The sequence below is a fragment of the Uloborus diversus genome, chromosome 6, assembly GCF_026930045.1.
Source record: "Uloborus diversus isolate 005 chromosome 6, Udiv.v.3.1, whole genome shotgun sequence".
Classification (NCBI taxonomy): Eukaryota; Metazoa; Arthropoda; class Arachnida; order Araneae; family Uloboridae; genus Uloborus; species Uloborus diversus.
Genome location: NC_072736.1, coordinates 59,030,971 through 59,047,684, shown reverse-complemented (window position 1 = coordinate 59,047,684; position 16,714 = coordinate 59,030,971). Strand labels below are relative to the sequence as shown.

Below are 16,714 nucleotides of genomic sequence, written 5' to 3'. Positions count from 1 at the left end.
TCAATAACTTGAATGCCAAAATAGCATAGTAACAGGCTATTTGTCGTTTGCAAATGAAACTAATTATTTTCTATTTGTATTAATCGTCTGCTAGTAAAAAGTATTTATCGTTTGCTAAGAAAAACATTTACTTTAACTGTATATTTATTGTCTGCTATCAATGATATCCCACATTGATAAGCAAAAATTGGGAGAAGATAAAAAGTTCTGATTTATTGCACATGACGCATAAAAGAACAAAAATACGAGATCGTTTCAACTTTTCATATAACTTAGATAATGCCCATAAATAAATACGTGTTCTGCCATATACTCAATTTAGTAACAAAAGATGCCAAAGGTGTTGGAAGATCGAACATGGTGTCGAATTTTGAAATTCCAATGGAAACGCCATTGCATTTTTTGGGCCAAACTAGCAACTTCGGACCCTCGTTGTAGAGAAACTAGGGCCTATGCAGTCAAACCGCTTTACCTGCGCTCATATCTAGTGGGAATGTTCCTATAGCTAGAATTTTGTCCAAATCCGTGACATTCAAGGTCGTGCCGTTTTCTCGTGAGTCGTAAAAGAGGCATAAAGGGTAACATATGGGCCTCTTACCTCTTTTTGACAAGTGCACAATTTCCCCTACAATTTAATTCATTCCCCCGCCCCCTTATGATTTTGAATCCTCTCTCCATACATTTTGAGGTTATATTCATCCCAATTATTTGAATTTGGATTTGCTTCGCTCCTTTCCGTCTCTACCACCTTTCGGGGGGAAAAAAAAAACCACACAGAATAAGCAGGCACACGTGTTCGTTCACCGCCAATTGACCTTTTAAACGACTCCCTCTCTAATCCGAACAATATGTTTCATTTTCGCCATATCGGATTGAAAAGGGGAAAAAAACGAACAAAACATTCGATACTCACCGGGATGTCGTCCGATCATTCAGGACCAACCGCTCTGCACTCCTCTCCCGTAGTTTGTACTCGACGAAGACAGGGAGTTAAAACCGTTGGAGGACGAGGACCATCTGCCTGGTGCCTGCCGAAACGAGAAACACACCGTGAACAAAATGAATAATAATTGAATAGTAAAAAAGAAAAGAAAACTGCATCGGAAACAAAGTGAAGTGGGGCACGCGAAGCACTTTCTCACGGAAGCGGTCAGCGAGAAGGTGGAATATCCACTAAAGGAGCGAGAGGAGGAACTGGGATGGCGATTCACTTAAACGAGAGAAGGTGGAGGCATCTATGTAGAACAGCGATGCGAACTAGTGTGGGCATAATCGAATTCTCATAATCGAATCAATTGATTACGCAAAATCAATTCTCATAATCGAATCAATTAATTATGCAAAATCACTCGAGAAATCGATTATCACGAGTTTTCGATTATCACATCTCGAGTTCTCTAATGACTCAGCTCAAGTTCTCGATTATTACAGCCCGACTTCACAATTTCAAAAGATCTCGATTATCAATCACTCGAGTTCCTGATTTGGAAAAATATCAATTATCAATCACTCGATTATCAGAAGTGCTCAATTCCTGAAATCTCGATTATGAAAAGTTCTCGATTATGCTTATCTCTAATGCAAACCTGCAGTCGAGCATTGATTAGTTATATTAACATTTATTTAAATTGAAAATTATTAGGCTTTAACAGCAATTTAAAAGCAAATTTGTTATTTAGTTACTTTTCTTGGTTCGCAAAAAAAAAAAAAAAGCTAGCATCCGGCCCTACGGCCCTAGCATTAATTTAAGTCATGACGTCGAGTTCAAATTACGTTTTTTTCGCAACGGCGAATTGCGATAGGATCGCTTGGGTTTTTTGTTTCTACAAATGGCTGCTACCACAATTATAATTTCGGGAAAACATAAGTTGTCAAAATTCAAGTGAACGCCAGGAGCTGGCTGATAGGTGTTATGTGCTAGCTAGATGCTGCTTTTGTCTAAAAAAGATTGCGTAAAGTCGAGAGGGTCGGGTACAAATAAAATCGATCGGGGACATGGGTGCCACAATCCAGTAGGAGCACCCACGCGCGGAGGCGGGAGGACCTTGAAAGTGCCCGGGAACGCCAATTTCAATCAAGTAAGGAAAATTAGCAATTCGTAATCGCTAAAAAAAAAATTAAAATGGCGACTTGAAAAAAGCATTCACGACTAATAAATTCGCATCTACTCGCCATTGGCGACCAGAAAATTTTCCCAATCTTTACCTTTAGTACGGTAGTTACACTCTGGGGCAAATCCGTGTTGACTGACCTACCGTAAATCGGGGCTATTTGAGTCTCCAGGGGCTACTTGAACCCACGGAGAAAAAAGTGTTTAAAATCCGTCCTGGTCCTATGAAACTCAATGTATAGACTTAAAAAACCTTTTCTATGACAGGTAACAGCACTAGGCAAAGGTTGGTGCATGGGGCAAAGTTTCTGCTATTCCCGCCTTTTTCTGATTGAGGTTATGATTACAAGTTGTCTAAACAGTTGTTTTTAGTGTCTGTGAACTTCCACATGTAAGTTCATACAAACACCTGATATCATCAAGGTAATGATAGTTTTATGTTTGCATTCTATTTCTTAAAAAAATAACAGTGTTTTAAGCTTTATAGCTATATAATGAATACATTAACTAATATAAATTAGTAAAAGTGCATTGGTTGCCTTAAAATGGGGCTACTTGAACCCAGGGTTCAAGCAGCTCTGCACCACATTTCATCACTAAATTATGATAAGAAAGGTTTGTAAACTTTTAAAATAAAGAGGTTAGTTACTATGTATACCCATTTACTTGCAGATCTGGGAATAAAAAAGGTCCAAAAGTTAAAAAAAAACCCTTGAAGTGGGAAATGTGCGGATTATTAAGAGGAAAAATTACAATTGTGTCCAGGTTCAATTAATTCCGGAGAAATATCTTAGAGAGTGGCATCAGCCCATTTTGACTTAAGATTCGGGCACGTTTGCGCATGGGGCACGTTTACGCAATGCCCTTTTTTCAAAACAAATTATAACTGGAGAGCCAACAGTCATAACATATGGATGCTGCTCCCTAGCAAATATCCTCTCAAGTTTTTGAGCATCAGTCGAGCTTCGGTCTAGCATGCAGAAGGAATAATATGTTTTCTACTAAGTCGAGTAAATTTTGAGTTGAACGTTTTGAAGCTTATTATGAATAAATAATGCTTAGTTAAGAAAGAACAAATACATAAAAATTAGCAGAATTTTACACTTTTTTAAGAATTGTATTTGTATGAACTGAAATGTTATTAAATTTTTTTGCACATTAAAAATAAATCCAAATTTGGCGACGGGACACGTTTACGCGTTGACGTCTGGGCACCTTTACGCACGTCCTTGCTGTGTCTTTCTTCTAAACAAGCCATGACGCTTTTTTCGCTCCGAACTGTCTCAAAACGTTTTAGCATTTTCAGGCTGTTTAGTTTTGAAAATCACCATTTGATTTTTAATTGAGTTGCAAATTCGTATTTTATAGCTTACAATATCATGTAGCGCTGTCTTCATGTTCCTTCAGCTTTTACTTTATACACTATTCAGTCTGTAATAAATTTGCTTTACTTTAACGATGGTAAGACATTATCTTCAAAACACAAACAGAACCACGTTAGGTGTCAAAATAACTATGCGTAAACGTGCCCTATGTTAGGGGCAAGTTTACGCAACCGACTTGGACTTAAAAATAATTTTTTTAATGGTTGAAAACGCAAACTGGACAACAACTGAACGTTCCAATTTTGACTCCATTAACTGCTTCATAAAACCGCAATGTCTAAAATTTCGTAAGTTAAAACATAAAATTCAGAAAATTCATTGAAAAAAATCCGCGTAAACTTGCCCCGGTCTAAACTACATCAACTCTAAAATAGAAATTAAAAGATCGTTCACTAAACAAGCCTGAGCACCCTGTAGCATTTAGTAGCGAGGAAGAGTAGGTATAAATAATATCACAGAAAATAAATCCACTCAAGTCATAAAGAGAAGTTTAACGTTTTCATTCTTTCTAATTAGAAAGAATGAAAACGTTAAACAATAAGTTTAAATAATGAGCATTCAAATTGGTTTTAGCTGTATTTAGATTATATTTCTATTTGAAAAATTATGTTCGACTAAAAATGTTTTTATGTGTACGTTGATTTTATGTTAATTTATATTAATAATTTGCATTTTATATAAATAGTTTGCTCACTAGAATGTATGATTTGAGTTTTCTTTCAAGATCATTGGTCCTTCTTGATACCACCACCTGTTTTACAGCTTAATAAGTTGTACCAATTAGCCACATTTAATTTTAAGAAGGGGGTGGCATAGGATTGGCAATGTGTATTAAAGTATGGAGTTTTGGGGATTCTCCCTCCCCCCTTGCTGAGCACCTGGTGTGAGGAATGGGGTATCCAATGCGACCGATCGACATTTAATCAATTTTTGCAGTTTGAAACGTGATCTACGTAGTGAAAAAGAGAATAATAATAAAAAATAATGAAGTAATACTTTTATAAAAATGTTTATGATGATTATGATGATGAATTAATAATAATAATAACAATAATGATTGTGATGACGATGGATAACTAATAATGATGATGATGTTGATGAATAACGATAATTAAATACCATTAATAATAAAAATAATTACAGTAACAGTATTAATAATAATAATAAATAACATTATGCAAAGAATGAAAACATTCAACAGGGCCTGCTTCAGTAGTATATGACCAAAATATTTCAAGTAGCATACGGTAGAATAACATATTTCTACAAATATTACATATAAATCTACATGAACAGCAATTTGTTAACGAAAACGTACAGAAAACATGCATAAGACAGCAAAATACATAGCATTTCTAAGCGAGAGATAGAACGAGGATTCTGTAAAGTAAAAATAAAAGCGTGTTAAAAATGGAGCGATTGTCAATCGAATTTGTAGTTATTGAACTTATCGGCCTCTCACTACATATCTTTGAAAGGTAGGCCAGCAAACAAACCATCACTCTTTGTATCCAAAAGGTCTTCGGATGCTAGGAAAAGCCAATCTGCAGGTGTTCTTACGCAACGGAACGGGGTCCGTTGAAGCGAACACCCACCCCTCGGGGTCTCTCCTAAACATTCGAAACCAGCTGTTCGGGAAAGCGAAGAGATTTTATTTCGTTTGACTAGCCACTTTTTTCTTCCGTCATTCCCAAAAGATGAAGAAATTCTGTCACTTACAGTGTTCTTGTTGTAGAAACTTGATCAAAATTTCGATTAAAAATAATCATAAGTAATTTTCGTTACACAATTGCTTTTTTTTTTTTTGATCAGCTTTTTTTTTTAAATTGCTTTTTGCTACTCTTTTCTTTTCCTTTTATTCTGAGTTAGCTATTATAACTATGGCAACTTTTTTTTCAGATGGAACTAACTAAAATCTCACAATTATTCTAGTTTTATAATGCTATGAATAATTAGTAAAACTGTAGCAAACTGATTTTGGGATAAAGGAGTCGGAGTTGGAAGTCGAAGGTTTAAAATTCCAACAGTAGGAGTCGATCATTTTTCCCTAAAGTCCGCAACTCTACTAGTACTTGCTGAGTCGGAGTAGGACTGATTTTTAGGTAAAGGACAGGGACGCCCCAATGGGAGGTCATTGAAACCTTCCAAATATTTCCTTATTCGGCAAATTTTGTCTGACGATTCAGAAAAATTATCATCATTCGACAAAATTTGGAGTTCTATTCGGCAAAATTATCATTCGGCAAAACTATCATCATTCAGCGAAATGTGGAGTTCCATTCAGCAAAATTATCATCATTATTCGGGGAAATTTTTAGTTCTATTCGGCAAAATGATCATTATTCGTCAAAATTTGGAGTTCTATTCGGCAAAACTACCATCATTCGACGAAATTTGGAGCTCCATTCTGCAAAGTTATCATCATTCAGCAATAGTTGGAGTTCTATTCAGAAAATTGGAAATTTCTGAAGAAACCGCCCACCGTCCTCTGCGGGTGCGGCTCCTCCGGTCCTGAGTTATCCGCTTCTCCTTGTCGGAGGCGTCCATGTCCTACACACATGCACACTCACACACATACGCACACACGACTTCACACACATACACTCACACACGCCTAAGTGCATACACACAGGTCAAAGCACACATAAAAGCCTACACACTTACACACACACAACTATGCACACGTAACCGCCCAGGAGGAGAGGCAGGCTTAGGGGGACAGGAGCCGTTTCTAGAAACAATAACGAACAGGAGCCGTTTCTAGAAACAATAACTCCAATGAGTAGGGTCCTGTCGCAGTTCGTGATTGCGAAAAACATAATTTGAATTCAAAATTTCAGAATTCAAATTAATTTTCTTTCTTCTTTTTTTTTTCTTCCCAGATTAAACGTAAAATCGTAAAATGTGGGAAATTTATAAGTAACAAACTTAGAATAGGGGTTAAATTAACATTGCTAGCATAAGCAAAAACTGGAACCTGATGAAAAAATCGTGAAATGTGGGGTATTTTGTAACATACAACGCAAAATATATGTTGTGCAAATTATCTTTTGTTCTGGAATATCGTACTTGTTAATCTGGATTTAATGATATACACTGCTTGAAAATTGCTAAGGAACAAGTGATTTATGCAAATTTGTACCTCAACCACCTGGCCAATGGAAATAAATTCAAGTTCAGATGGCGTGGTAGACCAAGACTCGTTATCTGTATAAAAGACAGTGCATACACGCTCAAGATTCGTACGAAAATTCACGCTCTTTGGTTTTTAACAAAAATAGTGCTGGATGTTAAAAAAGGTTTTTCTCTGAATTCTGTTTAGTTCTTGAAATACTTAAGAGTAAAATGTCAGCAAGATATCATTTGAGTATCTACGATCGTGGACGAGCTGTTGGACGACTGGAAGCAGGTCAAAGTTTCACCACTGTGACTGCTGCAATGGGTGTATAAAAAAGTGCCATCTCCCGATTAAAGACGGCCGCTGAAGGTGGAAATGTTTTGCAAAAGCATGACGGGGGTCGTGGTAGGAACACAACACCTTCAGAGGATCGCTATGTAGCCCTCGTGGCAAAAAGGAACAGAAATTTCACTCTTGGACGGGTAGCTGCAAATCTAACAACCGCTACCGGTACGCATGTTTCTACAAGAACCATCTCACGGCGAGTAAATAATGTCGGTTTGTATGCAAGGAAGCCCGTACGTTGCATCCAAGTTCAACCACGCCATCGTCGAGAGAGATTACGCTGGTGTAAGGAACATGTTGGTGGGATCATCAAAATTGATCTAGAGTGATGTTCTCTGACGAATCTCGTTTCAGTGTGACAAGTGATTCTGGTCACCACTACCTAACTACTGTAGAGAGAGCGTGGAACACGTTATGCACAAAAATTTGTTTGCGAACGTGATCGGTACGGCCCAGGCGTCATGGTGTGGGCAGGCATCATGCACACTGGCAGAACACCGCTGTACATTTTTGAATAAGAAAGCGATACGTCGCAAATGTATTGCAGATATGTTATGCTGTTATGCTTGACCATGTTCGTCTTTTAAGGACTGCTGTATGTCCAGACTTTTTCTTTACGGACGACGATTCACGGCCACACTGGAGCATTGAAGTGTCAGACACATGAAAAAGTGAAAACATTCTCCGTATGCAGTGGCCTGCTTACTTTCCCGACTTAAATCCAATTGAACTTGCCTGGGAGGCTCTTGGCAGACGTATTGCGCGAAGAACCGTCCTTCCCAGAACAGTACACGAACTCAAATCCGCATTGAGAGAGAAGTGGGAAAACATCCCCCAAGCACTCCTCAATAATTAATGGGGAGTATGGAAAACAGATGTGAATTGTGCATCGGTGTCCCTGGTAATCATACATCATATTAAGGTACTCATGTCTCCATCATTCTGACGCAGATCATTTTTCTGTGGTTGTATGAAAATCATCTAAGTAGGGTTATTTTTTTATTTTTATGTTTTTACTTCATTGATGCAGTAATATCTGTATTATTTTGTACTTATAATAAATTCACATCCTCCCTACTAACTATATATTTCATTCTGTTTCTTTAATCTTTATATATTCTTAACTATTCCAAAAAACGTAATTGTTCCTTAGCAATTGTCAAGCAGTGTAATTGAATACCCAAAATACATTTTGGAAGATTTTAATTTTATCAATTAATAAAATGAATATAATGTTAAATTAAATATTTATTGAAAACATAATAACTGACTGACATTTTAATAAGAAGTATGTAAATCAGTTACCATGTTTTGAACTTTTTTTTTTTTTTCAGATCGTCCAAAATGTATTTTGAGAATTTAATTATGCCATTGAGCTCAGCCTAAAAAATACAATATTCCGCGGGGAAAGTTTGTTTTCACAATTTATATTTTGCACTGAATTTTACAAAATACGTATTGTTTTACTTTAAAAATGTCAGTCAGTAACCCGTGGAGTTGCCCAAAAGTAAAACTTAAACTCAGTTTTCTAAACTGCGACTACTGCCTTTCCAGGGCCGTCATTTCGAAGCACTAGGAAGTTGCCTAGGTACGCTCCAGTTGAAGGAAGAAACTGGTAAAGATTCAATTTGTCTTGAGAGAAAAGTCAAGGCCCGATTAATCCTAAGTTTTTATCTTCTATACGATTTTCAAAAAGAAAATGACTAGAAACTTTATATTTATCCACTGATTAGCCGTGTTCATTTACTAAGTCACTGCAATCCTTTTTGATTTCACTCCCCTCCCCTCCCCAAAAAACAAAACTATCGCAGAATCGTAAAAATTCTCCCAAATTAAAAAAAAATCACAAAAACCAGCCAAGCGAGAAAACTACTAAGTTCAGGATATTAAATTATTCAATGCTGATTACAACATTGTTTATTGAAAGAAATATATCTAAATATGTATCCCTTTTAGTTTAAAACATTGTAGTACTTATTAGAAAAATTTGAAAACGAAGGTAAAAATGCTTTTTCGAAATTTTAGAGTGTGTCTCCTGACTAGTTTTTGAAATAAACGGTTCAATTTCTAAACAGTTGCATAAAAAAGTCTTGACTGCTCCCCCCTTTTTTTTCTCAATTCAGGCAATGTTTCTAATACAAAACCTTTTAAAATGATCCCCAAATTAACCCTCACGTAATTCTGTTTGAACAGACGCTATCTAAACGAGTAGATGTCTTCTTTTATTTTACATCCGTTAGATAGACAAAAAATATAGAACCATTTTTTACGCAAAAGAGAAAGCACGAGAGAAGTGTGAGAATAGAACAAGTTGCAAAACCTTCAACCGGTTTCAGTAAATTTTTACGTGGAAAATCCTTGGGGAAAAAGAAATATCCATAGAAAAAAAAAAAAAAAAACTGTAAAACCGTCTCCCTTGGAAATGGATTCCTTATCAAGAATTATCTGGGTTAAGTTTTTCTTGTCGTTTCACTTTATTCAATCTCCGCTTATTCGGTGAGTTATGAGACGGACTTAAGAGAGTCGGACGTTACAATGGACGTCGCTTTGCATTGTCGTGCGCCCTCTACTGGCGTCATCGAGTCCATTGTTTCAGAAAATGTTGCTCGTATATCAAAGGTTCGCCAATTTTTCAGAAAATATAGTTTCTCTGTGTGTGTTTGTGTTTCCTTCGGCGGGTACCAGCATTGACTTTAGAATGGTTTCCAGTTTCCATTCGAACTGTTTGGAGGATCACCACGGGAAAGAAAGGAAAAAAAAAAAAAAAAAACTGTGGAAAAAGTTAGTATCTTCATATAAAAATACAATAAATTTACCTTATCTTGAAAGTTCTGTAAATTAGATTTTTTTCAGTGAAAAAACCAGTTCATCTTTTCCTTTTAAAAAAATCGAATTAATTAGACCAAGCAGTTTTTATGAACAGAAAATGCGAAAACACTTCTTTGAATGAAACTCAATTTACTATATTTCAAAATATTCATACAAATAACAGAAAAAAAAAAACATTTCCCTTCATGTACTTTTTCACGTGATAAGCTAGAGTGCCACAGACAAACACACAGATACATATACAAATCAAACTTATAACCCCCTTCCTTTGTGTGTCGGGGGTTAAAAATAAAAAATATTTGCTGAAATAAATAAAATAATTATTGGGGGAAAAAAAACCCTAAAACTTTTTCCCCCCTCGGTGCGAGTATTTTGCTCACAGGTGTGTTCTGGAAGGTTAAAACAGAAAAAGTTTTTTATTTTATCAGTTGATTTTCTCAAAACATCATTAAGTCACATGTTTATTTCTTGAAAAGTATACTTAGTGTGTGCTGTACTTATTGCTTACTTGGTTTGTGAGTTTCAAGATTACTCAAACACATTAATCAGATTGCTGCCTTAGGACGTCTTAAACAGGTGAGTAACAGTGAAGGGTGCGGCTTTGTTTCTAGAACACCGTAGCGTGACCTACAGGCATCGCTTTGTTAGCGATATCATCAATAATTTAACTATCTTTCGAGAATGTTTAGCGATCGTAAAGTTAGGGAAATTTTAGTAGCTTTTATCTAAGAATTTTTTATCGTGTCTATAGTCACATTAGTAGCCTAATTACCGCAGATTATAAATAATATTAACTCTATCTACTATCGACAAGGTGGCCGATAGCCCGTACCAACCTCCGAAGAAATTTTTATGGCCTAAGAAAATGCATTTTAATCAAGCATACGCAACAAATACGATGCTCTAAATTTTAAACAGAGGAATGAAATGGGTAGAAGGCACAATTGTTAAAATTTTATTGAAAAAGCAAATAAACATATGCTTCCTTTTAAATAAAAAGCACTTACTAAAAATGTACAATTTTACTTTGTGCATAGTTCTTAGTACTTTTTAAAAAAATGTTCCTTTCATAGCAAAATTTGTCAATCAATGCATGAATATGGAACAAAGAAATGTCTCTGTGCAGAACAGTAAAGTAAAAAAAAAAATATTGCAACGTTAATTCGCACAAAAATACAGCGGACTTTATACACGTGTTTCGGGGCTACAAGTAACCCCCTTTTCATTGCAAAAAAACAAAAAAACAAAATGAGCATGCCTTTTCATCTATAAGCTCCCTTCTTTTACAATGAAAAGAGGTTCTTTTTATCTACTTTTCATTCCTTTTTAGTATCCTTGAAAACAAAATACCAATAAAATTTTATTTTGTATAATGACGTTTTTTTCTTTTTATTACATAATTTTTATCTCATGAAAACATAGTCAACCCGAACTTAAATTTTTGGGGGAGCGTAATTTGCAGTTTGCTGGTTGGAACCCCAAATTTTGCAGAATGGTAAAGTACGAGTCAAATAAAAAGGAACATTCGGGCATTTAAAAACTGCAATATACAATTAAGCTGCCAAATTTGCCAAATATATAAGGAAAGTCTTATTAACCTCCCTTCGAGGTTCCCCTGCATGAAAATGAAATATTTTTCGAATATTGACGTTAAGAGTAGAAACGGCTAATTTCAGGTCTGACTACGAAGGGGTCGGAATATCTACGAAAAGAAATTTCCTGCATTGCTGAAATACTTTAGTGACCCTAAGCCTTTGGGGTTTGAGCTCCTGGAAAGCAGAGCTGCGGAGACGGAGTCTTGCTGATTTTGAGGTAAAGGAGTCGGGAGTAGAAGAGTAAAAATTTTCGGGAGTCGGAGTCGGCCATTTTCCCTCTAAGTCAACAACTCTGTCGGTGCTTACGGAGTCAGAGTCTGATTGATTGTGGGATAAAGGAGTCAGACTCGAAGGTTCGAAAGCTCCCGAAGTCGGAATAAGAGTCGATCATTTTTCCTACCACTCCGTAAACTTGCAAGAAAGTCCATATGAAGGATAAATTGGAAATGTTCACCAAAGAAAAGCATGAATAAAACCACTCCATTTCATCCACCAGAGAAAGCAAGTGATTCAGGGTTAATTAATGCAGCTTTGCCGAAGCAATAGCTACATACCGTGAGCATTTGTGAAATAAATAAAAAGATAAAGAACTCCAGATTTTTTTTTTTCCTTGTAGTAAACAGAAGAGGAAGGGACCCCAGAAACAGGTTTGCGGTGGCCTTGCCCAAGTACGCCCGACATACTATTGTAGGTCGTCCGCTCAGAAGCTCCCTCCCCCTCCTCCTCTTCTCTTCTTCTTCGGAACGGAGGAGACCGCAGAGGACTTTCCAACAGGTTAAGAATTAGCAGAGAATGTGATGACGCAACCGCCTGTTGCACCTGCATTTAGTAACACCTGGCAGAGGCAATCCTCGAGAGACGTTTTCACTTTAAAAACTACGATGGCGGAGGAGTGCTGGAATTTAAAATTCTTATAGGCAGAGATGAAGAGAGTATCAAGCCACAGCCTGAACCCTTAAACTCTAAATCCCCCCTTTATTAATATTAAAAGATAGCAAGTAACGCAGCCCAATTTTACAAAATAAATAAATAAATAAAAGTAAATAAATTAATTTAGGAAAAGGGAAACAATAACAGACTCAAGGGCCACGCACTCTAATCCCCACTCTTCCTTTTACCCCCCCCCTCCCCCCCTTTTTCGTGCACCAGCCGCCTAGGAAGAGTCGACTGTATTATGTTACCGTGAAAGATCAAAATTACAGAATGTTAATATTCGGCGGTGATTCACTGGAAATATTTGGTCTTTCGTTTTCGTTGATGTGTATGTGAATATCAACCTTTACCAGGTTTCGGTTTGTCACAGCAACAACACATGAAAGAACTGTGACCGAAAATCCTCCTCTACAAGAGAAAATGTCACTCGATATGCTCCAGCCCCTCCTCAAGAAAATTCTGTCTTCGTTAGCAAGGGGATTTCAAAAAAATTTTCTCACATTTCGAATAATCAGGCCTAGAAATAACAATAAAGAGGCTTCTTGACTATATCGGTAGCGTTTTGCCAATTGATACAATTGACACTAAATTCATCCTGCATAAGAATTTTATCAGTTCTCAACAACATTGTATTTTCCCCAGTACTGTACAGACGGCCAAAAGTGAAATCTCTCATGTTACGTATAAATTCTCCTGGTACAGAAATATGGCTCCAGTTCTTACTTAACTTAAACTTACATGCAGATAAAATAAAATATGTTATTAGACTGTCAAGATTTTGTAAATATAAATTTAAGGATCATCTACCAGACACACAGGACAGCGTTTCTCAACATTTTTAGTCCACGGACTGGAAAAAAAGTTCTGAAAATTTTTTGCGGACGACAGTGAGGGTTTTCTTTTTTTTTTACCAAAAAAATTTACGGGACATTCAAGAATTATTACTTAAAGTATTTTAAAGATCTTTATGGTGATTTACTTGAGATAATACTTCAATGCAAATATAACCTTCGTAAATAGTACACTTGATTAAATAATTCTTTCAGAAGCATTAGAATATTATGCAGTGTAAGAGAAGAATCAAAGTAAAAAAATAGCTATATTATTATTATTATTATTTTTTTAGTAGTTATTTTTGACAAAGAAACTTTTTTTTTATATGTAGACAGCTGAAAATCTCCGAGGGCCAGCAAAAATTTTTCGTGGACCGGTGCCGGTCCGCCGGTTGAGAACCGCTGACCTCGGAGGTCCTTGGACTACTCGATGATGGAAGGAACATCTGTAGTTAATTCTACTAAATCCAAAATGTATAATTGAACCTTAACACCAATGCTGTCGGGGACGGGTGGATGCCGCCCCCGTTTTTTTTATTGTGAAAACAATGCAAATGAAATGGAAATTGGTTTCAAACCACCTTTAATATTGAGGAATCCTCCCCCCCCCCAAACGCTAAATTGATGTCCCCCCCCCCCCTTTTTTTCAACTATAACACTGCTTAACACTATTCATTGAAGAGCTCAACAAACTGCTTACTCCGAACATGCAGTTTATTTTATTTTTGCTACTTATTTTTTTGAGTACTAGTAGTTAGTTTTATTTCCCGTGAAAGTGTGTCAGTAATCTAAAAAATATCTAGCACAGCAGAAGCAGAGTTCTGTTCCCACTAAAACAATATTTGAACAAAGAATATCAAAGAAAAATTGATGGTTAATCCGAAAATTAATGAAATCGTTTGTAACTGAATTAGATTCAGTTGTAAAATGAAGAAAGATACGCATCAAACTTTTTCTTCGATTCAAAATGATCATTTATGTAATTTTGGCACATGATAAAGCATATTTACTTTATTTAGCGATCTGCAACGGACATCTTTGTCGTATTTGAGTACACCATGCCCAGATTTGAGTATGACAAATAGTGCGTTCGAAATTCGAAATGCATTGCCAAACGAAGCACCCTGGAGCAAATTCGAAACCATTCGTAACTATACCCAATGGGAGAGAGGCAAACGTAAACAAGTGGGTAAATAAGCCACCATCGTAGATAATGGAAGGCGTTTCGGCGTAATAAGATAATAAGGGGGAAATGGTTCAATTCTCGTTCAATTTATCGCACGAGTGGGCACTGCACTTGGAATTCCACAACCGCCTTTTGTTCGGAATTAGTTTCCATGTCGCCATCCGTGTTTATACACCAGCGTCTATTGGACTCTTTCATGCCATAATTTTGCTTATAAACTATAATACATGACGTCACCGTTCTATAAAAATTCTCCAGGAGAAAATATCTGGCAATAAAACTTTGCAAAAGATGCATGTTCACCAACACCATACACTGAGCTGTTTTGCTTGAGGACAACTCTTCAATGTAAAACACTTCAAGACAAATATCTTCACCAACACCATGCACTGAACTGTTTAACTGTTTTGCTTGAGGACAACTCTTCAATTTGAAACACTTCAAGACAAATAAATAACTTCACCGACGACATACACTGAACTGTTTCGCTTGAGAACAACTTTTACATGTGAACCACTCCAAGGCAATGAGAAAAATTAGGAGAAAAATTTGTTGACACAAACTTTATGCTGCATGGTTAAGACAAAATATGTCACATATTCTGAAAAACTACCACTTATATGCGGTGAAATGAGTAATACATGCGACACTGTGCATGACAGACGAAAATTAATTTAAAAAAAAACACAAACTGAATCAGCCAAGATTCATTTAAGACACGTTTCATTGAGAATATTAATACACTGAAAATCGCCCGTCATGGTATGACGGGTGAAAATTGTTTCTAAATTTGAACGAAGCAATTGCCTGTTTATTGATATTTTGATAGTTGACATTTTAACCCTAACACCGGTGGATGAACCCTAAACTCCAGTAGATAGCGTTGTTTTGGTTTCTTCGTTTTCGTAAACTGAAAGTCTTACCAGTGAAACAGTTAAGTTACCGGATCAAGTTCAGCATTGTCCGAATAAAGCCTTTCCTTGCATGTTAAACGTTACCAAAACAAATTATAAAATTATCATGCCGTGGCGCGAGTTTCATTGCTGAAACACGCGGGTTACTCGATCATCGGCTATTATTTATATGAGAATATTTATTATTCACGTAAAAATGGTCGGTCGCATTGCTTTTATAAAAATTTAAGCTTTTGATAAGAGTTATCTTTGTATGCTGCTTTGCAAAGCCACCGAGAGGGCATGTCAACCAAGTCGGAAACTAGGAGCTCGGACTTGGAACGGGCCTGCTTCAAAATTGAAAGTGTAGATGGCAGCGTGTAAGGTTATGAGATCCCATCCCAGAATCCGCACCGACCATGAAACATGTGGCTCTCGGTGGCCCTTTTGCTTTGATGACCACAGATGAATGTTTCCAAACTATATGCGGACAGGTCTATAGCTAAAATATTTTGTTCTTTACGAACTAAACCGTTACGGATGAAATGTTAGAAATTGTTACTCATGAAAGGTATGATTTCTTTGGCAATGAAAATCAAAGTAAACAAAACTTAAAGTGTCCAAAAATTTGAACAAATATTTAGTTTAAAACTACAGTTGTATTTACACCATCACCATTAAGCATTACTCAAAATGTTATACAATGCTAAATTTTAATGGTGATTGCAAATCTGGAATAAAACGAGGACTGATATTCGTAATTTTTAGGTTGATGCTCGTTTTAATGTGAGAGCGACTTCTTGACTAAGTTTTTTGACTAAGTTTTATAATAGGCATTTTATACTGTAGTTTATTTTCCGATAGATTCACAGCTTTCGTGTGTCTTTTGTGTTAATGGTCCTTTTAAAAAGAAGGCGTGTTTAATATTTCTCTCTCTTTTCTCAGTATTGTTTTTAAGCATAAAACCATAGAGATTTGCCGAAAAATTATGCATAAGCAGTGCTGTAGCTGGAGGAAGAGAGGAAAGGGGGGGGGGGGGGGTTGAAGGTGGCATGCCTCGAACTATTTTTTTTTTTTTTTTTTTGTAATAGTAAGGCAAATGTAAGGTGATTTATCTTGAAATCATCTTTTGTTATGATGAGTCCCCCCCCCCAAACTCCAAAGTGAGTTCCCCCAAACATTTTTTCTTTCGACTATTGCACTGTGTGTAAGTATGTGCGCGTGTTGGTTGAACAACAGCCCTCGAATGTTTGTCGAAAGAGCTAAAAGGATATAAAAGAATAGAAATTGCTTCTGGATTAGATTATCGCGATTTCCCTTCTTTTATTGAACGATTTGTAGCTTTCAATCCAGTTTCACTCACCCGTTTCGCAAACAACCACTTGCAAAAGGTGTTTCACAAATCTGCCAGCCAACTGCGATTTCTAACGCAATGGTTCATTTTTTTTACGCCAGAAAAGTTTTATGGAACAACATACTTTTCCGTG

The 16,714-nt window shown here is 36.4% G+C and overlaps 1 protein-coding gene across 1 annotated transcript in view; it reads right to left on the bottom strand.

Moving 5' to 3' along the window:
• Positions 1-16,714, bottom strand: part of LOC129224667 (uncharacterized) — a 205,270-nt gene that overhangs the window by 146,558 nt on the left and 41,998 nt on the right. The window contains exon 2 of the mRNA XM_054859209.1: positions 914-1,028. The gene's annotated coding sequence lies outside the window, so the exon portion shown is untranslated. The remainder of the gene's footprint in view (positions 1-913; positions 1,029-16,714) is intronic.